We start from the raw sequence: 27,230 nt of genomic DNA on the forward strand, positions 1-27,230 counted from the left end.
TCTGCCACTGCTTCTAGTTTTTCCCCTTCTATTTGGCATGAAGTGATGGGACTGGATGGCATGATCTTAGTCTTTTTAATGTTGAGTTTTAGGCCAGCTTTTTCACTCTCCTCTTTCACTCTCATCAAGAGGTTCTTTAGTTCCTCTTTACTTTTTGCCATTAGAGTGGTATCATGTGCATTTCTGAGGTTGTTAATATTTCTGAGCTTGTTAATTCTTTGAATGTTAATCTGAGGTTGCTAGTTTTTTGAATGTTGAGTTTTAAACCAGCTTTTCCACTCTCCTCTTTCACTTTCATCAACAGGCTCTTTGGTTACTCCTTGTTGTCTGTGGTGTCATCTGCATATATGAGGTTATAGATATTTCTCCCAGCAATCTTGATTTAAGCTGTGCTTCAACCAGCGCAGCATTTCAAATGATGTACTCTGCATATGAGTTAAATAAGCAGGCTGTACAGTCCTGTACATTGCATTGTATGTACAGTACAGTACATTGTCACAATATACAGTGATGTACTGCTTCCCGAATTTGGAACCAGTCTGTACCATGTCCGGTTCTAACTGTTGCTTCTTTACCTGAATACATATTTCTCAGGAGGCAGGTAAGGTGGTCTGGTATTCCCATCTCTTGGAGAATTTTCCACAGTTTGTTGTGACCCACACAGTCAATGCTTTAGCATAGTCAATGAAGCAGAAGTAGATGTTTTTCTGGAATTCTCTTGCCTTTTCTGTGATCTAACGGTTATTGGCAATTTGATCTTTGGTTCTTCTTCCTTTTCTAAATCCAGCTTGAACATCTGGAATTTCTTGGTTCACACACTGTTGAAGCTTAGCTTGGAGAATTTTGAGCATTACTTTGCTAACGTATGAGATGAGTGCAATTGTGTGGTAGTATGAACATTCTTTGTCATTGCCTTTCTTTAGGATTGGAATAAAAACTGACCTTTTCCAGTTCTGTGGCCACTGATGAGTTGTCCAAATTTGCTGGCATATTGAAGGCAGCATGTTAACAGCATCATCTTTTAGGATTTGAAATAGTTCAACTGGAATTCCATCACCTCCACTAGGTTTTTTCATAGTTATGTTTCCTAAGGTCCACTTGACTTTCCACTTCAAGATATTTGGCTCTAGGTGAGTGATCATCACTGACTCGATGGATGTGAGTCTCAGTGAACTCTGGGAGTTGGTGATGGACAGGGAGGCCTGGCGTGCTGTGATTCATGGGGTTGCAAAGAGTCGGACACGACTGAGCAACTGATCTGATCTGATCTGATCTGATCTGAGTGATAATACCACTGTGATTATCTATATCATTAAGATCTTTTTGTGTATAGTTCTGTGTATTCTTGTGACCTCTTCTTAATATCTTCTGCTTCTGTTAGGATCATACCATTTCTGTCCATTATTGTGTCCACATTTGCATGAAATGTTCCCTTGGTATCTCTAATTTTCTTGAAGACATCTCTAATCTTCCCCATTCTATTGTTTTCCTCTATTTCTTTGCATTGATCACTGAAGAAGATTTTCTTATCTCTCCTTGCTATTCTTTGGAACTCCTCTGTATTCAGATGGGTATATCTTTCCTTTTCTCCTTTGCGTTTTGCTTCTCTTCTCATCTATTTGTAAGGCCTTCTCAGATAGCTATTTTGCCTTTTTGCATTTCTTTTTCTTGGGGATGGTTTTAATCACTGCCTCCTGTACAGTATAGTGAACCCCCATCCATAGTTCTTCAGGCACTGTGTCTATCAGATCTAATCCCTTGAATCTATTTGTCACTTCCACTGTATAATCCTAAGGGATTTGATGTAGGTCATACCTGAATGGTCTAGTGGGTTTCCCTACTTTCTTCAATTTAAGGCTGAATTTTGCAAAAAGGAGTTCATGATCTGGGCCACAGTCAGTTCCTGGTCTTATATTTGCTGACTGTATAGAGCTTCTCCCGTCTTCCACGGCAGAGTATAATCAGTCTGATTTTGCTATTGACCATCTGGTGATGTCCATGTCCATGTGTAAAGTCATCTCTTGTGTTGTTGGAAGAGGCTGTTTGTTCTTGACCAGTGCATTTTCTTGGCAAAACTCTGTTAGCCTCTGCCCTGCTTCGTTTTGTACTCCAAGGCCAAACTTGCCTGTTTCTCCAGGTGTCTCTTGACTTCCTACTTTTGCATTCCAGTCCCCTATGATGAAAAGGACTTTTTTTTTTTTTTTTTTTGGTGTTAGTTCTAGAAAGTCTTGTAGATCTTCATAGAACTGTTCAGCTTTGGCTTTTTTGGCATTAGTGGTTGGGGCATAGACTAGGATTACTGTGATTTTGAATGGTTTCCCTTGGAAATGAACAGAGATCATTCTGTCATTTTTGAGATTGCACCTAAGGACTGCATTTTAAACTCTTGTTGACTGTGAGGGCTACTCCATTTCTTCTAATGGATTTTGCCCACAGTAGTAGATATAATGGTCATCTGAATTAAATTTGCCCATTCCAGTCCATTTTAATTCACCAATTCCTAAAATGTTGATGTTCACTCTTGCCATCTCCTGTTTGACCACTTACAATTTACACCGATTCATGGCCCTAACGTTCCCAGGTTCCTATGCAGTATTGTTCTTTATAGCATTGGATTTTACTTCCATCACTGGTCACATGCACAACTGGGCATTGTTTCAGGATGGAGAAAATGCATCTCTTTCCATGCTCTGTGTTCACTGTCTAAAATTGGCTGTATTAATCTCTCAGTCTCCCTAGTCAGGGAAGATAGTTCTGATTTTATTACTATATTTTTTAATTTGACCCCATAAACTGGGATCGATGATTCACATAATAGTTGTTTTAGTTGAATCTGTAACAGCCACACTAATATATATTTATCTTGTGGTTTCAAATATTTGTTTCAAAACAAATATATATGTTTTTTGGTTGAAAGTGAAAGTTGCTCAGTCATGTCCCACTCTTTGCGACCCCATGGACTGTGCAGTCCATGGAATTCTCTAGGCCTGAATACTGGAGTGGGTAGCCTTTTCCTTCTCCAGGGGATCTTCCCAATCCATGGATTGAACCCAGGTCTCCCGCATTGCAGGTGGATTCTTTACCAGCTTTATAAGGGAAGCCCTTGTGGTTAACTAACTATATAATTTAAAGGTAGAATAACATAGAGATTTCAACTGATGTTAGACAGATGTGGGTACAAATTCTAGCTTAGGTGCTTAAGGCTCTGAAATCTTTGGCAAATTTTTTAATCACTGATACTCAGTCTCCTCGTGAAAAATAATTGTATGGTAGTTGTGAGTATACATTAAAATAGTATTATATATAAAGTGCTTAGAAAAGCACTTAGTGTATCACATTCAACAATTATTATTATTGCTGTACCATCATTATTAATCAAGTTTAATGGTGAATAGTACAGCATGATAAAGATAAATGACCTTCCACCAAGTCTTTTTTCCCCCTTTTTTCTTGCTAAATTATTTAGTGAAAGCTTCATGCCTGTAGATATTAGTAATATCTTCCCTTAATAAACAGCACATGAGATTATTTTTACAAAGCTTCATAAGAATGGAAAACTTAAGTTTTGTGTTCTACTCCAAAAGCATATGGGAAAAACAGTTTCAGAGGCTTTAAATATTAACAGGAGAAATATGGCATAATGATACAGGGAAAAAGTGCGAGCATAAATGCTCAGAATTGCTTTTAGTGGGAAAAAGCAGCCAGAATTTGTTGAGAGCTAAAGATTTTTTTTTTTTTTTAAATAGATCTGACTTTAATTGGCAGGGCTTGGCATCATTTACAGGAAAATATGTTTTATTTATTTCAGTTTAAATATATTTCAAACACTATTTTAAAATACAGTTCTGCCAAATGATAGGGCAGCTGTTAAGTGGTTCAGGATTTAATGCCCTCGTTAGCCTTTCACCTCTGAGGCCCTTGATCTATCTCCATGTAATTAAGCTCATACATTAAATGAGTTTTATAGAATAAGGGAGCCCCAAGTGGAATACGGACATTTCATATTAGGAAGCCATTTTGGATAATTGGCCTCTTCAACTTGAAAAGCACTTGGAGTGTGAATGAATGGGTGTTGCAAGTTTACACTGGCCTCAGCAAAAATAGAGTGGTGAAATTGAACCCTCTTCTATTTTTAAGCGGGGCCAACTTGAAGCAAAATTCTAAAGTAGATGAAAAGTGTCTTCATTGGGATTCCATCTCAATCAGTATTTTTTCCCTGCCTCTTTCTTCTCTACTCTCAGGCTAGTGGACTTGCACACTTCCGTGAGATGTAATTTCTCACTGGGGCTCTGCGACTGCAATATCATGTTGCAGACTTAACTATTTGCAGTTTCCTCTGCCATGCAGATTCATAGCTCATGCCTTTCCTTGTTCTGTTACCCCTGCTTAGAATGACAGTTCCTAGCTCCCAAACTACCCAGGGCTCCCTAGTGAACAAAACAATTTACCTTTCAAAACTGAAGCAAGAGCATGCTCCAGGCAGATAATCCAGGTAGTATCAGACAGTCTAGGCAGGGCTTCATCATCTGCCCTCTCTGAATCCTGTACAAACTTCTTTTACAATACAACTACAGTTGTTGTTATTCAGTCACTAAATTGTGTCTCTTAGCAACCCCATGGACTGAGGCATGTCAGGCTCCTCTGTTCTCCACTGTCTCCTGGAGTTTGCTCAAATTCATGTCCACAGAGTCAGTGATGCTATCTAACCATCTCATCCTCTGCTGCCGTCTTCTCCTTCTGCCTCGATCTTTCCCAGCATCAGAGTCTTTTCCAATGAGTTGGCTCTTCTCATCAGGTGGCCGAATTATCAGAGCTTCAGCTTCAGTGTCAATCCTTCCGATGAATATTCAGAGTTGATTTCCTTTAGATTGACTGGTTTTATCTCCTTGCAGTCCAACTACAGTAGTTCCAGGGCAATCGAGTGAGGATAGAGTGAGTTATGGCATGTGGGCCCTAAATCTCAGTGACTTGGCTTATTTCGTACTCTCTTGCATATCTGGTGCACTGAGTGGAGGACATTTCTCACTGAGACAATCACTCAGGGGCCTGGGCAGAAAGAGATGCTACAGTCTTAATGATGCTGCCATATTAGCAGTGGGCATCTAAGATTACCTTGATAGGAAAAGGGAAAAGAGCAAGTATGGAAAATTCACACTAATTTCTAAATGCCCTGGACCAAAGTGACAAAATCATTTCTGTTTTTGGTCTATTGGCCACAACCAATCCAATTGCAAGGCCTACAAGTTAGCACAAGGCATCAGCTGAACTCTGATGAGGCCAGGTGAACATGACTTGCTCACACATAACTGGTAACAAGTTAGTACTCTTGCTTCCGTGACTGCTTTCTCGATAACCCACATCTGTGTTCTCCAGGGCTGGAAATTTGCCCTCACACAGTGTTGAAATACTGTGCATTGGCAATGAATTCATGGTAGAGAATTAGTGTGTTGGCCTGTAAAGAGAGAGGTAGAGAAGGGAATAAAATACCTCACACACATGAGATCATTAAATTCTCACAGAAATGGAAGACACTGTTGCTCTCTTCATCTTACAGATAGGACTCTAAGGCTCAGATTACTTAAGTAATCTGTTAAGAATTTAAGTAATTTGTTAAGAATTATAACAAAGTTGGAATTCCAGCTCAGGCTGAATCTTGAATATATGCTACATTTCAAATTTTGAAATGTCTCATTTCCAAAGGAGATATCTGGAAAGACTAAAACAGGAAGGAATGAATTTCTCCTGTGAAGTTTTCATGGCTTAATTTACACCACAAGTAGGGGTAAGTTTGGTGTTTGTGACAAAGAACATTTGGGGAAGCTTTAAATCATAAAATCAATGTGACCCTGACCAGGGTTTGAATTCTGTAGTAAATCCCATGTTTAATGCTCTGACGATCTGACCTTTTGGCCCATCTGATAGTGAATACAATCTCATGAGTGTTTGGAGAGGTTGAAAGGAGATCTAAAGTTTATAAAGTGCCTGGAATCATCTGGTGGTGGCGGTGGTTTAGTTGCTAAGTCTTGTTCAACTCTTGTGACCCCATGGACTGTAGACTGCCAGGCTCCTCTGTCCGTGGGATTTCCCAGGCAAGAATACTGGAGTTGGGTGGCATTTCTTTCTCCAGGGGATCTTCCTGACCCAGGGATTGAACCTGCTTTTCCTGCTTGCAGGTTGTCTGCTGCATTGAAGGCAGATTCTTTACTGACTGAGCAACCAGGAAAGCCAAAGATCATCTAGCACAAAGCATGCACTCCAAACCATTGGTCCTGTGCCTGCCTGACTTCTACCCCATCTTGGTTGAATAGAACTTTCGTGCATTCCACAAAGCGAGTATTACTTTTCAAGTTATGCATGAAAATGACTGTTTTATTGGAATGGGAGCATGATAGGGCTTTAGATATATAGGGGCTTTAGTTTATAGGGAAGAAAACAGGTTCAAAGAGGAAGAAGTGGCTTCTTCAAGTCACAAACGTGGCAGTAGTAGGAAGAGTCTCAACTCCTAATTCAGCACATTTCCCCTCTCTGAGCAGTGAGAAGGTGCTCAGTGGTAAGTATTTTCAGTGATTTAATGATTAACAATATCAAATGCCTTCCATTTGGTTGTGTGCATGATGTTTTCAGTCTCTACATTGTATTTGACTCTTTTGCGACCCCCCTGGACTGTAGTCCACCAGGCTCCTCTGTCCATTGGATTTCCCAGGCAAAAATACCTGAGTAGGTTGCCATTTCCTTCTCCAGGGGATCTTCCTGACCCAGGGATCAAACATGAGTCTCCTGCATTGGTAGGTGGATTCTTTACCACTAAAACCACCTGGAAAGCCCAAGTTGAAGTCTGAATTGGGGGAGGAGGATCTCACTGAAGTTGTTTCAGCCTATTTGGTTCCTGTCTTTAGAAAAGTACTCTGCCAGCCAGTGTTTTCAATAGAATGATTGCTTTGTGTTCATAACCAATTCAAACTCTTCAGCAACTGTTTCTTTCCCATGTGAGAAGCCTGGTGAGCATTTCCATTACATCTTGAAATAATATTTTCATTTTGGGGTCTAAACATAGTAACTAGGGTAAAGACTTAGTCTAAACTTAGCTGCTAATAGCCCAGGCTGTGAAGTTTGGCATTACAATAATTCTTTATTTTTTCCTGAGTGTAGAACTGTCAGAGTCAGATGAAACAGTCTCTCATTAGCCTCTGAAGCTATTGCTTTTAGCCATGTAATTTCCATAAAAGAAAGAAGCCAGTTTAGCATGTTTTGCCTCTTATTGATAGATGACCTTGTGACAATGTGCTGCATGAGCCTTTCCAGCTAGAGGGGTGGCAGGGCAAGAGCGGGCAGAAACCACATTAGGTGATGCAGTCTATAACCAGGAGCCTCTGCATTTATTTCCAAGGTGATTGATACCCTTCTGAGGAGGAGGGTGTGAAACGGTGCATATTCTATAACCCACCATAATGTGGGAGGAAAAGAAAGGCTCTCTTGATATTATTTTCTGACTTACTCTGCCCTCTAAATGTGAGTTCAAATTCACAATTAAATCATCTTCAAACATAATATTTTATCCTACTTCCTTAACTTGTGTACATAAAAAATTAAAGTGCAAACATAAACATCAGCAGAAAGGAAGATAATCTAAGAGGTTATCTAATTTATTCTGAGTGACATTTTCCTTAAACCTAAATAGCTCTTACTGCTTGTGATAACAAAGAATCTAAATAGTCATAGGTAACATTCCAGCATTCAGAATATCTGTTTGAGGGGTTGACTGACAAACCAAATGGATGTGTGTGTGTGTGTGTGTGTGTGTAAAGGAAGGTTATATTGTGCAAAAGCGGGTCTGAGGGTTTAAGACTGCTTCTGGCTTGTGAGTATTTTCAAACTAAAGCAGAGGATAATCTCTCTCAGTTGTGATATCTCAGCCCTATTTGGCACCTTGGCACTTGCACACCAAACTCAATATCATATGAAAAAGGAGTCGTTCTCTCATAGTTGGTCTTCCCTTCTTGGTGTGTGCATGGGAGCCCAGTCATGCCGACTCTTTGCAACCCACCAGGCTCTTCTGTCCATGGAATTTTCCAGGCAAGAATACTAGATTGGGGTGCCATTTCCTCCTCTGGGGATTTTCCAAACCCAGGGATCTTGAATTCCTTAGTCCATCATCATAGTTACTCTTTCTCTTACTCACAGACATTGAAATGGGCTGTCCACATTCCCTTTCATGGAAGGGCTGGCTGACCAGTGTAGGAAGTGCAGTCACAGGCAAGATCCTGTTCTCAGCCCTTTCCGAGTTAGCCCCAAGCACAGAATCACCTTGCCTGAAGTCTCCCTGCCAGAGCAGTTCTTACATACTGATGGAGCAAGGCAGGGGTATCAAAGACACCCAGCATTTTCTGGGTGGGACATGGTCAGGTGGGAAAAATCCTGATGGCAAATATTCACTCCAGAGCACCTCACAAGGTTGAGCAAATTTTTTGCGGTGTCTGCATTTCAGGTGAACCCCTCTGTCTACTGAATCCTGCATCCGTCCTCTTCCTTCCACAGATACAGATTCCTGGATAACATCTTTCACCCTGAACATCACCTCAGCATCTGCATCTGGGGAACTTACCTTGTGACAGTCCTAACTTACTCATTCCTATATCCCCTCCACCCTACATGTCTGATTAAGACTCACCCAGATAAACCCAACAGTTTTTCATCTGTACCCAAGCAGATGAACAGGTCTGGAGAAAAAGAGATAACCATGTAGATAGATCTACTTTAAATTCATGATCCCCGGTCTCCAAAGAGTATTCAGGCCTGCCACCTTCTCCCACTGTGTTTCCATGGGTTGTACTCTCTCGGATTCTCCCCATTTTCTATTTCTCCTCTAGTATCATTACCTCAGCACTCTCTCCTCTTCACAGTTTAGCGAGAAAGATCTAGAGGATCTCACTTTATAGTTTGGTAAGAAGAAAATACACATCTGGTAACACCTTCATCTTCCAACCACCTAATGTGTAAAACTGTCTATTAATACATCCACACGCATGCACTCTCCCTTCCCTTCAGTGAGAGGTGTACCCCTCCTCATCTATGACGCCATCTTGTTCTCGGTCTCCTTCAGTCTTGCCCTCTTAAGGACTTTGCTTTTGCATTGTTACTCTCTTTCTCTGGCACCATCAAATTTTCTGTTTACTGGTTGATTCTTACCAGCATAACAGTACATGGAGTAGAGGCAGACTAACATAGCAAGGGACCCTTCCGAGTAGAAATTAAAACTACAGACTCTGGAGTCAGGCTGTCTTGGCGGACACACTGTCTCTGTGTTCACCAAGTGAAGCACAGGACTCTGCCTGTCTCTGTCTTACTCCCCTCATCTATAAACTGGGGATCGTATTAGTACTTTCCTCATAGGAGTTTTGTGAAGGTATTTTTTTTTACTAAAATCAGGGAATGCATTTAGAAGAGCACCTTGTACATAGTAATCATTAATTAAATAGCAGGAACCAGTAGTAATTATATCTCCCATCTCAAGTAACATGCAAGCAATCCAAAAACTCTTTTGACAGATCTTCTAGATCCTATTCCATTTCTCTGTCCTCCTTCGACTCAGAATTGACAGGTTGTTAGTAGCTCCACTTCCTCTCATCCCCATTCTCTTCTCAGCGCCCTCTGGTTGGGCTTTATTTCTTGCCTGTTTACTCGTTGCCAAGCCATCTTTGAAAAGCCAGTGATCCATCTCCAAATCCAGTGGCATTTTTCTGCTGCTTTGCGGGATCTCTCAGCATGTTTGGATGGTGACCATGCCATCTTCTTAGAAACAGACTAACGTTGTTTTTTGTTTTGTTTTGCTTTGTTACTGTGATCCCACCACTTCCTGGTTTTCCAGACACCTTCCCAGTGGCAACTTCTCTGATTTCTTTGCAATTTCTTTTAACTATTGGTTTTCCTCTTGATTTAGCACTAGGTTCTTCTACTTTTCCTCAGTCATACTTCCCCCCCGCCCCCAGGTGATCTCAGCTGTCCTAGTGGTCTTAAATGTCATCATGTGGACTATTGACTTCGCAAATAAAAGATTGTCTCTCCTGGCCTATCTACTTAGTTATAAATATGTGTCTCCAATGACTTACTTGTTATCCCCACTGGGGTGGCCAAAATGAGCTCTACATTTTCCTCTCTACTTAAACCTGTTTCTCCTCCAGTCTTTTCCAGTTAGCAAATGGTAGTATCTGGTCCCAATTGAAAATGGTAGCATCAAGTCCCAATTGAAAGAATATTATTTCTGTTCTATTACATTTATATCTAATTTGTCAATAAGTTCTGTGTTTTCTAAGATACAACCTCATATAGTCTACTTTACATCTCTACCACTTTTGGCTAAGATATTAACTTGCTCTCTTACAATCCTGGAAGGGCCTCCTACTGGGTATTCTTGTTTCTACACTTGCCCCATTAAAATTTATTGCCTCCTAAGCAGTCTATACAGGTACTTTTTTCTTTTCCAACTTGGATTCCTTGTCTTTTTCTTGTTTGATTGTTGGGGCTAGTACTTCCAATACTGTGTTGAATAAAGGTGGGGAGAATGGGCATCTAGTCTTATTCCAGATCTTTGAGGAAATCTTTCAGCTTTTCACTGTTGAGTATGATGTTAGCTGTGAGTTTGTCATAAATGGCTTTTATTATGTTGAAGTATGTTTCGTCTATATTCATGGATTCTGTTTCTAATGTTCATGACTCCTTTTGTGAGTTTCTTGCTAATTGTAAATATTCTTAGAACTTGTATGTATTTATTCAGTGCCTATTTCTGATATTGCCCTTGTTTTCCACACTTAATACCCAGGCAGCACACTATTCCTTTCAGTTCAGTTCAGTTCAGTTGCTCAGTTGTGTCCGACTCTTTGTGACCCCATGAATTGCAGCACGCCAGGCCTCCCTGTCCATCACCAACTCCTGGAGTTCACTCAGACTCAAGTCCATCGAGTCAGTGATGCCATCCAGCCATCTCATCCTCTGCCGTCCCCTTCTCCTCCTGCCCCCAATCCCTCCCAGCATCAGAGTCTTTTCCAATGAGTCAACTCTTTGCATGAATGAGCCAAAGTACTGGAGTTTCAGCTTTAGAATCATTCCCTCCAAAGAAATCCCAGGGCTGATCTCCTTCAGAATGGACTGGTTGGATCTCCTTGCAGTCCAAGGGACTCTCTAGAGTCTTCTCCAACACCACAGTTCAAAAGCATCAATTCTTCGGCATTCAGCCTTCTTCACAGTCCAACTCTCACACCCATACATGACCTCTGGAAAAACCATAGCCTTGACTAGACGGACCTTTGTTGGCAAAGTAATGTCTCTGCTTGTGAATATGCTATCTAGGTTGGTCATAACTTTCCTTCCAAGGAGTAAGTGTCTTTTAATTTCATGGCTGCAATCACTATCTGCAGTGATTTTGGAGCCCCCCAAAATAAAGTCAGCCACTGTTCCCACTGTTTCCCCATCTATTTCCAATGAAGTGATGGGACCAGATGCCATGATCTTCGTTTTCTGAATGTTGAGCTTTAATCCAACTTTTTCACTCACCGCTTTCACTTTCATCAAGAGGCTTTTTAGTTCCTCTTCACTTTCTGCCATAAGGGTGATGTCTTCTGCATATCTGAGGTTATTGATATTTCTCCTGGCAATCTTGATTCCAGCTTGTGTTTCTTCCAGTCCAGCGTTTCTCATGATGTACTCTGCATCTAAGTTAAATAAGCAGGGTGACAATATACAGCCTTGACGTACTCCTTTTCCTATTTGGAACCAGTCTGTTGTTCCATGTCCAATTCTAACTGTTGCTTCCTGACCTGCATATAGGTTTCTCAAGAGGCAGGTCAGGTGGCCTGGTATTTCCCATGTCTTTCAGAATTTTCCACAGTTTATTGTGATCCGCACAGTCAAAGGCTTTGGCATAGTGAATAAAGCAGAAATAGATGTTTTTCTGGAACTCTCTTGCTTTTTCCATGAACCAGCGGATATTGGCAATTTGATCTCTTGTTCCTCTGCCTTTTCTAAAACCACCTTGAATTCAATTCAGTTCAGTCCTTGCTTCTTCAGTTTTGGTGCTGTCCAACCAAAGTGGTATTTTTTAAGTGGAAGATCATCTCACCTCCCTGTGGAAAACAACCATTTTCCCCCTGTTATTGGGATAGATAATTCATTTGCCCTGTATATTTCTGGCATGAAAGTTTAGCTCTTAGGGAGAAAACATGAAATCAGGTCCTCTAGGGAAATATCAAACAGATGCTTTCCCAGTTATCATTTTAACCATTGGCTCAAGCAGACCCTTATTCATAACCCATTTGTACTGACAATGATAATTATCATAAAAAATAAAGGAATAATCGATAATTCACAGTATGCCAGGAAATATGCTAATGTATGTTACATATATGACTTAATTTCATTTTCAAACAACACTATGAGGAGATTCCATTATTATCAGCTCTGTTTTACAGAATATGATAATAAATATAGAGGACTTAAGTGACTTGGCTCTACACAACTGATGATATTAGAACCAGGATTTTAATACAGATGGTGACTCCACAGTCCACACACTTAATAACTCCCCAATTCTCTCTTGCAGTGTCATTCTTTCTAGTGATGCTGTAGACCTTGCTCTCTTGCAGGCCTATGGCTGTTATGTCTTCAAGTGTTGTATTTAAACTGTTTCTGTATGTTCATCCTAGGTTGATTTTTCTTTGTAAATAGAGAATCCAGAAGATATTTACAAGGCGGTGGTGATTAGAATAATAGAGAAGGTTGGGTTTTTTAGATCACAATATTCATCACAAAAGACATTTATTGACCATGTGCCAAGCATTGTAGTAGGAACAACAAATAAATTTGCACAAATTCAGTGATTCTTAGAGGTAAATGGCAGTATACTCACTTTAAAATCAGGAAATTCGTCTCAGGTTCAGTGATTTACCCAAGCTCACAGAAATAGTCAGAGGATGAAAATGAAATTTGTACATAGATCTGTCTACATACTAAATCCATCATATTCGTACTATATTACATAGGAGTGTTTTGAAAAGATGGCACTGAAGAAGTTTGAAATTGTGAAAAATTCAGTAGATGGTTTCTGAGAAATAGCTCTAATAATGGCGATATCAATAACTTGTTTCATGGATATCATTGGAAGAAGAACAGATAGTACTGCTTTTCTGAGAAAGCTGATCCTATCGCTTTGTAGCCCTGCTATCCAACCAGGCAGTGATGGTTAGTGAGGATTCTTTACCACATGTGTTTGCTGTGTATTTTCATTCTACTTTTTATTTGCCTACTATAATGCATCTTACCGGATCTTCTTAAAGATATCTATCAGAAGTAGACAATATTCCTCAATTCGAGGGGTGATTATGTGCTAGCCATGGGTAGTGAGATTTTCATAAGACTCAAAGCATGAGACAGAAATAAACATATGTGCTTTGGTCCAGGAATATCTAAAAGAAAATTTTGCTTCCAGAAGTTAATACATAGCTCCAGGCGGGACCCTCAATGCCTTGAGTCTCAGCTTTCTCATGTGTACAACAGGATGATGTCTACCTCATGGGCTGTGGTGAGGATTAAATAAGGGATCTTAGTATGGCACCTAGACTATAGCAGGAATGAAATAAATGTCCTCATTTTCCTTGTTTTTTTACGGAGAATATAATACAGATAGGAAATAAGACAATTCCAAAATCATTGTAATGATTCATAAAAAAGGTCAAAATCATGGCATGCCTCAATTTTTAGTGGACTGAGGTAGTGAAGATCTGGGACAGCCAAAATTAAATAAATTAATAAATAAATATTTTTTTAAAAAGCAGAAACAGTAGAAAGGGCATTCCAAGTGAGGACTTCCAGGAGGAAGAGTATGAGGAGAGGAAAAGATGGGAGGAATTGTTGAGGTGATGGCAGGAGCCAGATTGTAAAAGGCCTTACATTCCCCTCTGAGAAGTTTAACTTAATTCACTGGATAAAAGAAGGGCATCTAGAGTTTCAGTGAGAAGATTAGTACACTTGAAACACTGCTTTAAGGATATTACTCTGGCATTTGCCTGTTGACTAAGCAGAAGGCAAAGGAAACAGAGACATTGGGCCCCTTGGAGGAGACAAATGGAAGAAAGTCTATGGAGGGGAAACTTATTAAGCCTTTGAGGCGGGAATAAAGTTCTACCCATGACCTACAGGTCATTTTTCCAGTAGGGAAAGCTATCCAGTGTTTCCTTTACAGCTTTTACCCCTTCCCAGTTTGTGTTATACCAAGGATGTCAATGGCTCTAGCTGGTTTCATTCAGTGGCACTGACATCTGCCTATTTTGAAGTCTGAAAAGGAAAAACATTCTCCAGCATGCTGTAAGCAGAGAGATTGCTTATGTCCAGGCGGATGGCTGCCAGGAGATCTTAGAAGGCAGTAGTTTTCCCTGATCAAGTTGCTGTACATCAGAGTTTGGGTATGACATACTTCTAAACTCAGTTTTTTTTTTTTTTTTCGATTGTTGCTGCTGTTAATGTTGTTTGGGGTTTTGTGGGTATCAAAGAAATGATTCAATTTGGATGTCTTGACTCATGCTAATTCCATAGGAAATTGATGTATAAATGTCTCTTTAATTTACAAGAAAAATATAGCTGAGAGCAGAGCCCCAGACTGGTCAATATTGATTGGGTAGGAGGATGTTTTAGAATTTAGGTAGGGAAGTTTTAGAATTCTCCAGGCAATGAGACCTCCTGTGGGAACTGAAGTTACCATCCTTCTTGCAGCTCACACATAGATACTTTATTATGACCCCACCTACACACCCTTAGGTCCATCTTTGAGTCAGAAACCAGTGATTCAGAAACAGAAATTGAGCATGTACTTCATGCTGGAGTGTCAGCTTTGGTGGCAGCCACATCCAGTGTCGAAAGGCAGCGATTTTCAGGTTACTGTCTATGCCCTGTATCAGCACTGTGGGCACTGAGAGCTGGGGGCCTGCCATGAGGCAGTGGCAGCAGTACTGTCTTAACTGGATTCATTTTGCAGTGTAACTTTGTCCACCCTGCCCGCAGAGCCACCACCCAGCCGTAAGGCTGTGTCTAAATATAGTTATTCCTCTACATATGCTTATATGGGAAATGTAAGTAAATAAAGGATTAAAGAGTGTCTCTGTAACATCCAGATTTTTTACCTCCAGAGAAATTGGGAATTCATGCAGTTCTGAAGCTTGAGTAAACTTCTAGAAATAATTGCTTACAATTCAGGTCATACCTTCTAGAAAGTGAATTCCAGCAGGATAAAGGACCATACCTTATTTAATCTGTCTTTATCCTTACCTGATGCAGTCAGTAACAGGCATTTGGCACATACTCAATAAATGCATTTTGAATGAATAGACCATTTAGTTCTTGCAAGGTAAGTACCTGGCAAAATACTTTGCCAGGCTCTGTCTATTTCCTCCAACATGTCCGGTATACCTCAGTAACTCATCAGGTTAATGTTCGTTTTCCATTGATCTTATATATGACCGCAGAACTCTTCTCAACATAAAATCACCTGGAGTAGGCATGAAGATGAAACAATTTGCCATTTCTGAAATGTGCCAAATTCAATGTTGTCCATAGAGATGAGAAAACTGAGGTATAAAATGTTTTAAGAAAGATCATTAATAGCTGGTTTGTGGCAGAATCAGGAATAAAATTCCAACTTTAGAGTCTAAAACTAGCATTTTCCCACTTTTCCACACTTCCTATTCATTTTTAAAACATCTGACTAATCAAGAATGTTTTGTTTTTGAGGAAACTAAAGAATTAATGTATTTAATGGAAGAACTAAGTGAAATAGGGGTTGAAGAAGCCATGTATCTTCATTAAAACAATGCAGCAAGACACTACAATGCTACATGTTGTGTTGCTATGAAAATTGTCATAAAGCAGTCATTAGAGGGGAATCTCATTAAACAAAAACTCCGAATTGTCCTTGGACCAGTAATGGGGAAGTTTATTATAATAGGAACTGTATAAAATTTGCTAATGAATTTAAATATCTAAACCAACATTGGATGTTAAAGAAACTGCAGTATTTTCCAGTGATTTTTACAATTTTAATTTTTACCAAGTGTACAGTTCCCTTTCTCTAGTATCTGACAGCACTTTTCTGATAACCATTCTTGTACCATATGTCCTTGGCTGTTATTAATTGGAGAAATGATAGACACTTGAGGGAATCTGGGCCAATCATATGTTAGAGTCTTGGGAGTTTGATCTCTGAATAAAAGTTGGGAGTTGAGTTGAATAGAGTTTTATAAAGAATATCCTTAGAACTTTCTCGTGGATTCTCTCAGGGTATCTAGTTCTCCATCTTTTCTGAGACCTATTTGCCCTACTTTTTTTAATTACATGATATCCCTAACAATAAATTCCGTTTCCCCCCTTAAACTTCCTTAAATAATTTCATCATTTATTCTTTTCTCAAAACAAGTAAAAATAGCTCATACATTAAAAATAGTTTACCTGCTTGATTTTTATCCCATTTGTCTTGTGTTTCCTGCTCATCAAGTTTCCTTTTTGTTTTTTCCTATCTTCTTAATGTGGACTTTTCTGGGATCAGTCATTGGACCCCTTCTCTTTTATATCCAAACTTGCTTTTTTAGTAGTGTTATCTAGTCTCATGATTTTAAATACCATCTATATGCAGATGATTCCAAAATTTAAATCTACACTCCAGACCTCTTCCCTCACCACCAGACTTATAAATCCAAATCTTAGTTCATCCACTCAGATGTCCAACAGGAATGTCAAGCTTACCATGTCCAAAACCAAACCCTTAGCCTACTTTTCACCATTCTTTTAGTCCAGTTAATAGTACCTCCACTTGCTTGAAGACATCCTTGATGCCACCCTTCCTAAACCCCACATGTCAACAAACTCTTTGCACCTAAACCTTCAAAATATGCCCCCAATGTGATGACTTCTCACCAATTTCACTGTCTTTACCCTTCTTACTTAGTTTTGCCAACAGTCTGTTTCCATCCTTGTTTCTCTTTGGGCTGTGCTCATCAAAGCAGCTGGGATGATGTTCTGTTACAAATACAGCGACATCATGTGAGAGCAATGAAGCCAAATTCTTCATGCCGTTTTGTCCAGCTCAGTACCTGACCAACATTGCCTCTTTGACCCTGTCTTTTCCCAGATCCTCCTTCCTACCTCTATTCCAGATTTGCTAGTTTCTTTGCTCCTGAACATGGCCAGGCATTCTTCTATTCAGAAAAGGTGTAAATGCTGTTTCCTCTGCCTAAATACTCTCTTTCCAGCTGAACAATTTGCTTCTCTCTTTCTCAGTAAAGTTTGGTGACTATCCTATTTATATTGCAACCTTCCTCTATAGCCCAGGAGTTCCCTGTTTCCTTGTTTTATGTTTCTCTGTAACTTTACCAGCTTCTACCATATTACAGACAACGAAGATCATGGCATCTGGTCCCATCACTTCATGGGAAATAGATGGGGAAAAAGTGGAAATAGTGTCAGACTTTATTTTTTTGGGCTCCAAAATCACTGCAGATGGTGATTGCAGCCATGAAATTAAAAGATGCTTATTCCTTGGAAGGAAAGTTATAACCAACCTAGATAGCATATTCAAAAGCAGAGACATTACTTTGCCAACAAAGGTCCGTCTAGTCAAGGCTATGGTTTTTCCAGTGGTCATGTATGGATGTGAAAGTTGGACTGTGAAGAAAGCTAAGCACCAAAGAATTGATGCTTTTGAACTGTGGTGTTGGAGAAGACTCTTGAGAGTCCCTTGGACTGCAAGGAGATCCAACCAGTCCATTCTGAAGGAGATCAGCCCTGGGTGTTCTTTGGAAGGACTGATGCTAAAGCTGAAACTCCAGTACTTTGGCCCATTCATGCAAAGAGTTGACTCATTGGAAAAGACTCTGATGCTGGGAGGGATTGGGGGCAGGATGAGAAGGGGACGACAGAGGATGAAATGGCTGGATGGCATCACCTACTCAACGGACGTTTGAGTTTGAGTGAACTCTGGGAGATGGTGATGGTCAGGGAGGCCTGGCGTGCTGCAATTCATCAGGTCGCAAAGAGTCAGACACAACTGAGCGACTGAACTGACTGAACTGACCATATTACATATTTTAGGTATTATCAGACTTCCCACAAGAATAAAAGCTCTAAAGAGGCAGGAATTTTGCTTACTTTTTTTCCATTGCTATATCTCCATTTCTTATGACTGAGTTACTAACTGATATTTTCTGTTATCAAAAGTTATGACATTTCTTGTTTTGGTCCCACTATATTAGCAGTGACCACAGGCAAGTAGAGGTCAAGATTTCTATAAAGAATTTAAAAGCTCAGTTTTATCTCACTAGCCCACCCTGACATTGCCTCAATTTAGCTGAGGAAAGGTAAGCTTATTTTAAGTGTTACAGGATATAGGCAGAACAGGGACTTAAGACGAACAGACCCAGATTCCTGTTTTTGTCTCCATGTCAAGTTTCTGGCCATCAACTTTGTCATTTAGCCTCTTCAAGCTTCAGATTTCTATTCTATAAAATAGAATTAAAATCACCCATTTTTAAAAATTTCAGAATTAGTGATTATTTTTAAGATCTGATCCATTGTCTGATACGCAATAGATATTCACTTAATAAATGGTGACAATATTGGTAGAAGTATTGGAATTTTACTTCCTGGTAGTAAGTCAGAATTTTAAAAAATATGTGTCTAAGGTTGCAGTTTTTGTACTAGGGCCTGGGGAGACAAGAGTGACTGTTGAATCTCATGTGACCAAGAGCATTCTCTGGGCCTGACTTCATTCAGTTCTTAGGTTTGCATTTCCTAGATGAGTAATTTTGGGTAAATATTCATTCTGGGCCTCAGTTTCCTCATTTTGAAAAGAAGTAAAAATAGACTTCTGCCTCTTTGAGTTGCTAAGGATAAAATGAATAATTGTGAATAGAATACAGTAAGTCCCCTATATATGACCCTTCAAGTTGAGCAGTTTCAAAGATGTGAACGTGCATTTCCATGCCCCGTCATGTTAGTTCACGTGTCCAGTGTACCTTATCATGTGTGTGCATCCTCTACAAGTTGTGATTTTGTGTATTTTACCCTACAGTACTGGGCTTCCCAGGTGGCTCAGTGGTAAAGAATCTGTCTGCCAATGCAGGAGACATAAGAAGCGCGGGTTTTATCCCTGGGTTGGGAAGATTCCCTGGAAAAGGGCATGACAACCCACTCCAGTGTTCTTGCCTGCAGAATCCCATGGACAAAGCAGCCTAGTGGGCTACAGTCCATAGGGTCGCACAGAGTCAGACATGACTGAAGGGACTTAGGATGCTCGTTTCTGTATACAGTAATATAGTATCTTTATTTCAAGCCCAGGATATTCAGAAGCAAACGTAAAAGCAGCAGTGATGGAGCAGATACTGAATGTCAGGAGTGAGTGAAATAGAAGCTTGCCCTCCAACTCCTGTTGCTGACAACCCTTCAGCTCTACCATCTCCCACCTCCTTTTCTGCTTACAGTCAGTAATTCTTGCCTGTTCACTCGATGGCAGCTCCTGTATGCCCGCTGTTGTACTGTACTACTGTACTTTTCAAGGTACTGTACTATAAGATTAAAAACATTTATTTTTGTATTTGTTTACTTTTTATGTATTATTTGTGTGAAAAGTATTATAAACAAACCTATTACAGTACAGTGCTATATAGCTGATTGTGTTAGTTGGGTACCTAGGCTAACTTTGTTGGACTTATGAACATGCCTTCAGAATGGAACTTGTTCATCTGTAGAGGACTTACTGCATTTAGAATGGTGCAGGAGATATTGTAAGCATTCAGGAGACATCAACTATTATTAATAACAGAATGCCTGAAATCATGTTGGTTTTGCACTTGATAGTAAAACTAGCCATTAGCCCATCATAGGCCCTTAATAAGTATTAATAAGGTAAAGCTATTAATTAACTCTTATGCTTTAAAGCATCCCATATTTATAAATACACAAGCTTGCATTCTTTTGCCAAATTAAACATATACTCAAGAGTATATACTGAGTAGTGACTTAGGGGACCTACAAGTAGATGACTTGCTTTTTTCTTAGCAGGTTCACAGAGACCATGATTTAATGCACATCTCTGGAAAAATGATCACAGATTACCTGTCAGGGCTCTTTGGGGTTGCATGAGAAGAGTAAACTCATGAAATAGTCAAGCATGCTCATGCCCAGGGTTCACTGTACACCAAAGCAGTGGCCATCCTTTATCACTGCTTTGTGTGGCCTGATACATGTGTGATAACTGGCGTTTTCTCCCTCAGCTTTTCCAGCCTTATCATTCCACCAGAAATAATCTGTTTTGAAAAGATGACAAACAATAGGCCATGGAATAAATTATCATAAATAAATGAAATCAACAAGACATGATGAGTGTTAATAATAAGGCCCCAGTTAGCTTTGATATTAGATGAAGCAGCATCCAGAATATGCAGGCAATGGACTAGGGCATCTCTCTTGTTTCTCAGAAATGAAGGCAGCTCATGTCAGGCGTTTACTGGCATTAGATACCTTCTTGCAGGAAAAAAGTATCAAATGTAGCCAGCGTATTCACACTTGTACTACTTCCTTATGAAAAAAATCCATAGCCCTCTTAAGAAATAAAATTAATATTAAATATTCCATTGGCTGAATCCCATGCAGACACTAATGGGAATCTGAAAAGAGCTTAGCTTTTGGTAAGCAGTCTTCAATTATTTTTTTTCTTTTCATAATATTAAAAAAAATATGGATCTGGTTCTCACTTCTTTCACCTCTATGAATCTATCCTATACTCTTTGAATATACACTGGCATATTTAGATAGTTTAACGAAAAAAATGGGCAATATAGCCCAGTTCTCCTAAAAGCTTCCTTGTCCAGCTTCATAGGCAGCCATAATATAAATGAAAGCAAATGTCAATATCAAATAAGAAGGCCAATGTAATGGTATCATTTGCCAACTTCATCTCTAATCTCTTCTGGTCTGCAAGTCCACTTAATTATTTGATGTTCCTCTTTGTATTTATTTCATCAATATTATTGCATATTATCATTAATTATCCATTATAATAAATTAATAATTAATAATAATGAAGGCACAACCAAATAGCACTGGTGCTCTCTGAGCTTGTTACCACTTTGATACCCCATTCTTTATGCTGTTCTTGTACCTAACCAGACTTTCTGACTTTTCTTCCTCAATGGCTTTAAGCCCTTCAGTATAAATCTAGCAATGATACCTAGTGCATTTCATCCTTTCTCTGATGGATATTTCTCTAATTAATCAAATATTCATTTGAATTATCTTTCTGTTATCTTGTGTTACAAGCAGCCATACTCAAGTTAATGTCACCTACTGATTGCATGAACATAATTTTCATGCTATTAATGAGGTCACTGGTAAGGATAAAATAATTATCTCTGTTCTAAAAGTGCTTCCTTCTAAAGAAGATTCATAGAATAATCCTTTAGACTCAATTGTCATTTATGCAACACCCACTTTTCATCATCAAAACAAAATTGAACCAACCTTTATCAATGTCCTCATGAACTGGTCATCTTGCTCATGTGCACCTGTCAAAATTGTAGCATACTCCTATTGGAAAAACAAATTATTTTATCAAGCTGGGTAATTGACTCTCTCGTGATAGTAAATTTAGCAATACCCCAAAGGTCAAATCAGGAAAGTAAATACAGTTAATATTATATTGTGTAAGAAACAGCCAACAGAACTATATAGGGTTAGGCAGAAAGTGAGCTGTTTTGGCAATGTACACAGTCAAACTCAAGTCAGAGGCAGTGAAATATATTCTACTTTAGTGATGGAAACTGCAAAAATCACACATTAAAGGATATAGCTGCTGGGTAGGTGAAGAAGCAGGACCGTGGATCTAATCTAGTAAGAGAGATAAGTTGAGTGATATGAGCACAATCAGACTGCAAGACAGTGAGGAGTAAATGGGAGGGACTTAGAGATGCTGAATGTAGATGACATGCTTTATAAGACCACAGATTACCAGAGTTAGAAGGAAACATGGGTCAAGTAGAACCTCCACTTATAGGCTTCATTTCTTTGTGCAGGAGCCTCAGAAAGTAATCTTCATGTCTCTTCCTGGATGCCTGGATTGACAAGAAATTTACCACCTTTCCTGTTTACTACAGCTTATATTCTGAGAAATCTACATTCCTCATATCCCTTTTACAATTCTTCACGAAATAAGTCTGACATATGTTTCTAGCACTGCTTGGTGTTAGTTCTGCTCTTCATGTCAATGCAGAATAAGACCATTTTTTCATTTGAAAGATCATATGCTAACTGTTTAAAATCAACTACCATGCTTTGTATTTTCAAAATAGCTCACTTTCCACCTTCATATCTTGGTTGGTAAATCATCTGCCTGCAATGCAGGAGACCTGGGTTCGATTCCTGGGTGGGGAAGATCCACTGGAGAAGGAAATGGCAACCCACTCCAGTATTCTTGCCTGGAGAATCCCATGGACAGAGGAGCCTGGCAGGCTACTGTCCATGGGATCGCAAGAGTCAGACACAACTTAGCAACTAAACTACCACCATCACCTTTTAGACTTCATTAGTTGAGTGAAGAGCTTTTAGGAAAGTTAAGGCTAGCAATGCACAGCATCCTAATATGCCCCAAATACATAATTAAGTAAGCTGGTTTGTTCTACATGATAGATACTAGCCACTGTGGCTATTAAAATTAACTGTAATTAAGTTTTGGTTCATCAGTTATAGTATCTACATTTAAACATTTTTTGAATTTAATTTTATTATTTATTCTTCTGTGCCAGGTCTTAGTCATGACACATGGGATCTTCCATCTTCATTGTGTCATATGGGATATTTTAGTTGCAGCATGTGGGATCAGGAATTGAACCTGGGCCCCTTGCACTGGGAACTCAGAGTCTTAGTCAGTGGACCAACAGAGATGTTCCCATGGTGTCTACATTTTAACTGCTCAGTTAGCTACATGTGGCTAATGGGTACCTTTTTGGATAGTTCAGAGTGTATTTCCGTTGGTGCAGAAAGTGCTATCAGACAGCAATGGCAGAGCAATCTAGCAAAATCCCACTAAATGTTTTAGAGAACTCAGTTGCACTATTTGCTACCATCCTGGACTAAAACATACTGAGACTGTTCAAAATGTAAGAAGACCATCGGATCCCTAACTTCTTCGAAGCAGGAAGTTGCTCAGCCTCAGAAATGTACAGTCTTTCAAGGCTCTCTTCACAAGTAGCACAGGAAGTGTGATAGAAAAGAAGGGTGCTTCAGAGGTCAGAGCCATGGAGAACAATGTGCAGGGGACTCACGCCCAGAGAGAGAATTAGTGACTAATAAACCTCCCCTACCCAAGAGAAGGAGACAGTTCTGCACAGTGTGAGTTTAGAGCTGCAGTGTTCACCAAGCTGCCATCTCATTTCTCCTTTTGAATGGGAGTGCTCTTGCTCTTACCTTGCCCCTGGTTTCACCATTGTGTGTTGATCTGTGTAGGGTAGATAACTTGTCTTTTAGATAGTGTCTTTAGATCATGGGAAGTCACGTTTGACCGTGATATATCAGAGCACAATATCCTACATGGTTAGATGAATATTTTGTGGTTTCTGAGATGAGACTCAGGGTATTTTGCATGTGAGAGGGATATGAGTAATTGCAGTAGGGAAGGCAGATGGCAACAGATTACTTTATTGGCCCTGATAATTATTCCTTTTCTGTGTCCAGGTCTTCGCTCTGTGACTCGTTTTTATAACTAAGAAAGCAGAGTACCTTTCCTTTTTCTTTGACTTAGGATTCAACCATGGCTTTGGCCAGTGAAATGTTACTGAGTGTGATAGGACCAAATACTTGAACAAGCTCATGTGACTGGGTTTATCTTCTTGACCCCTAAGAGATCCATGAAAATAATGTTTCTGGACTAGCTTGGTAGTTCCAGGAAGTGGATGAGCAGATACGAATGGCTCCAGCTGAATTCAGGCTAGATGAGCTGATGTTCTAGCAATATCCAGAAAAGTGAGAATAAATGATTGTGATTTTAAGCCTCCTGTTTGGGAATTGTCATGTTGCATTTATGTGTCCATTGCAGACTAGTGAAAGTCACAGTGATCTCTTGTCTATTAAACTCAGCAGCACTTCTAAATTTTGTCACTCTGATCACTTCTTCTTGTAACTTGATTTCCATGACCCACTTGTTTTTCACCTGCCTGCTGTTACGGTTGCTCTTTCTTAACTTTCCTTTGTGGGAATTATTTTCTCTGTTTCTTCTCCAAATCCAGGTTTTGTCCACCCTTAGCTTTGTTCTCTTTGTACTTCATGTACTGTTCTTGGTGATGCATCTGTCTCCTTGACGTAATTCTCTTCTTCTGACTTATCATGCCCAGATCTCTGTGTCCCACCATGATCTCTTTGTGCCCTACAATTTTTAACCATTGATGGGCTACTTAAGCATGCTTGAATCACTGGATTTGTCTAAACACATGTTCCTTGTTTTCATCCTTAAGTAGATACCACTTCCTGTGTACCTGGGTGACTTGAATCCTCCTTTCCCTCACTTCCCATGTCTGATGAACTGCAAAGTCCTGTCAGTTCTATCTCTTTATATATTTTATTTGCATTCACTTCATTTAAACCCTCTAGCTTCTATATTCTTCTAGGGCCCTATTATCACTTGTCTAGATTTCCACAGCTTCCTTTTAACTGTTTTTCATGCTTCCAGTTTTGTATTTATTCAAGTCATTCATTTCACTGCTATTAAGGCTGTTTATATTAATTAGGGTTCTTTGGTGGAAAGAAAGAGAAAGCATCTCTGACTAACTTAATAAAAAAGATGATATATTGGAAAGAATTAGAAAGATATGTGAATGTTTAAAGATAGGTATTTTTATTAATTTTATTTTATTTTTAAACTTTACAATATTGTATTGGTTTTGCCAAATATCGAAATGAATCTGCCACAGGTATACATGTGTTCCCCATCCTGAACCCTCCTCCCTCCTCCCTCCCCGTACCATTGCTCTGGGTCGTCCCAGTGCACCAGCCCCAAGCATCCAGTATTGTGCATTGAACCTGGACTGGTGACTCGTTATATATATGATATTATACATGTTTCAATGCCATTCTCCCAAATCACCCTCTCCCTTTCCCACAGAGTCCAAAAGACTGTTCTATACATCAGTGTCTCTTTTGCTGTCTCATATACAGGGTTATTGTTACCATCTTTCTAAATTCCATATATATGCGTTAGTATACTGTATTGGTGTTTTTCTTTCTGGCTTACTTCACTCCGTATAATAGGCTCCAGTTTCATCCACCTCATTAGAACTAATTCAAATGAATTCTTTTTAGTGGCTGAGTAATACTCCATTGTGTATATGTACCACAGCTTTCTTATCCATTCATCTGCTGATGGACATCTAGGTTGCTTCCATGTCCTGGCTATTATAAACAGTGCTGCGATGAACATTGGGGTACACGTGTCTCTTTCCCTTCTGGTTTCCTCAGTGTGTATGCCCAGCAGTGGGATTGCTGGATCATAAGGCAGTTCTATTTCCAGTTTTTTTAAGGAATCTCCACACTGTTCTCCATAATGGCTGTACTAGTTTGCATTCCCACAAACAGTGTAAGAGGGTTCTCTTTTCTCCACACCCTCTCCAGCATTTATTGCTTGTAGACTTTTGGATCGCAGCCATTCTGACTGGCGTGAAATGGTACCTCATAGTGGTTTCGATTTGCATTTCTCTGATAATGAGTGATGTTGAGCCTCTTTTCATGTGTTTGTTAGCCATCTGTATGTCTTCTTTGGAGAAATGTCTATTTAGTTCTTTGGCCCATTTTTTGATTGGGTCATTTATTTTTCTCGAATTGAGCTGTAGGAGTTGCTTGTATATTTTTGAGATTAGTTGTTTGTCAGTTGCTTCATTTGCTATTATTTTCTCCCATTCTGAAGGCTGTCTTTTCACCTTGCTTATAGTTTCCTTTGTTGTGCAGAAGCTTTTAAGTTTAATTACATCCCATTTGTTTATTTTTGCTTTTATTTCCAATATTCTGGGAGGTGGGTCATAGAGGATCCTCCTGTGATGTATGTCAGAGAATGTTTTGTCTATGTTCTCCTGTAGGAGTTTTATAGTTTCTGGTCTTACGTTTAGATCTTTAATCCATTTTGAGTTTATTTTTGTGTATGGTGTTAGAAAGTGCTCTAGTTTCATTCTTTTACAAGTGGTTGACCAGATTTCCCAGCACCACTTGTTAAAGAGATTGTCTTTAATCCATTGTATATTCTTGCCTCCTTTGTCAAAGATAAGGTGTCCATAGGTGCGTGGATTTATCTCTGGACTTTCTATTTTGTTCCATTGATCTATATTTCTGTCTTTGTGCCAGTACCATACTGTCTTGATGACTGTGGCTTTGTAGTAGAGCCTGAAGTCAGGCAGGTTGATTCCTCCAGTTCCATTCTTCTTTCTCAAGATAGCTTTGGCTATTCGAGGTTTTTTGTATTTCCATACAAATTGTGAAATTATTTGTTCTAGCTCTGTGAAGAATACCATTGGTAGCTTGATAGGGATTGCATTGAATCTATAAATTGCTTTGGGTAGTATACTCATTTTCACTATATTGATTCTTCCGATCCATGAACATGGTATATTTCTTCATCTATTAGTGTCCTCTTTGATTTCTTTCACCAGTGTTTTATAGTTTTCTATATATAGGTCTTTAGTTTCTTTAGGTAGATATATTCCTAAGTATTTTATTCTTTCCGTTGCAATGGTGAATGGAATTGTTCCCTTAATTTCTCTTTCTGTTTTCTCGTTATTAGTGTATAGGAATGCAAGGGATTTCTGTGTGTTGATTTTACATCCTGCAACTTTACTATAATCATTGATTAGTTCTAGTAATTTTCTGGTGGAATCTTTAGGGTTTTCTATGTAGAGGATCATGTCATCTGCAAACAGTGAGAGTTTTACTTCTTCTTTTCCAATTTGGATTCCTTTTATTTCTTTTTCTGCTCTGATTGCTGTGGCCAAAACTTCCAAAACTATGTTGAATAGTAATGGTGAAAGTGGGCACCCTTGTCTTGTTCCTGACTTTAGAGGAAATGCTTTCAATTTTTCACCATTGAGGATAATGTTTGCTGTGGGTTTGTCATATATAGCTTTTATTATGTTGAGGTATGTTCCTTCTATTCCTGCTTTCTGGAGAGT

Source organism: Bos taurus, chromosome 15, assembly GCF_002263795.3.
Source record: "Bos taurus isolate L1 Dominette 01449 registration number 42190680 breed Hereford chromosome 15, ARS-UCD2.0, whole genome shotgun sequence".
Lineage (NCBI taxonomy): Eukaryota > Metazoa > Chordata > Mammalia > Artiodactyla > Bovidae > Bos > Bos taurus.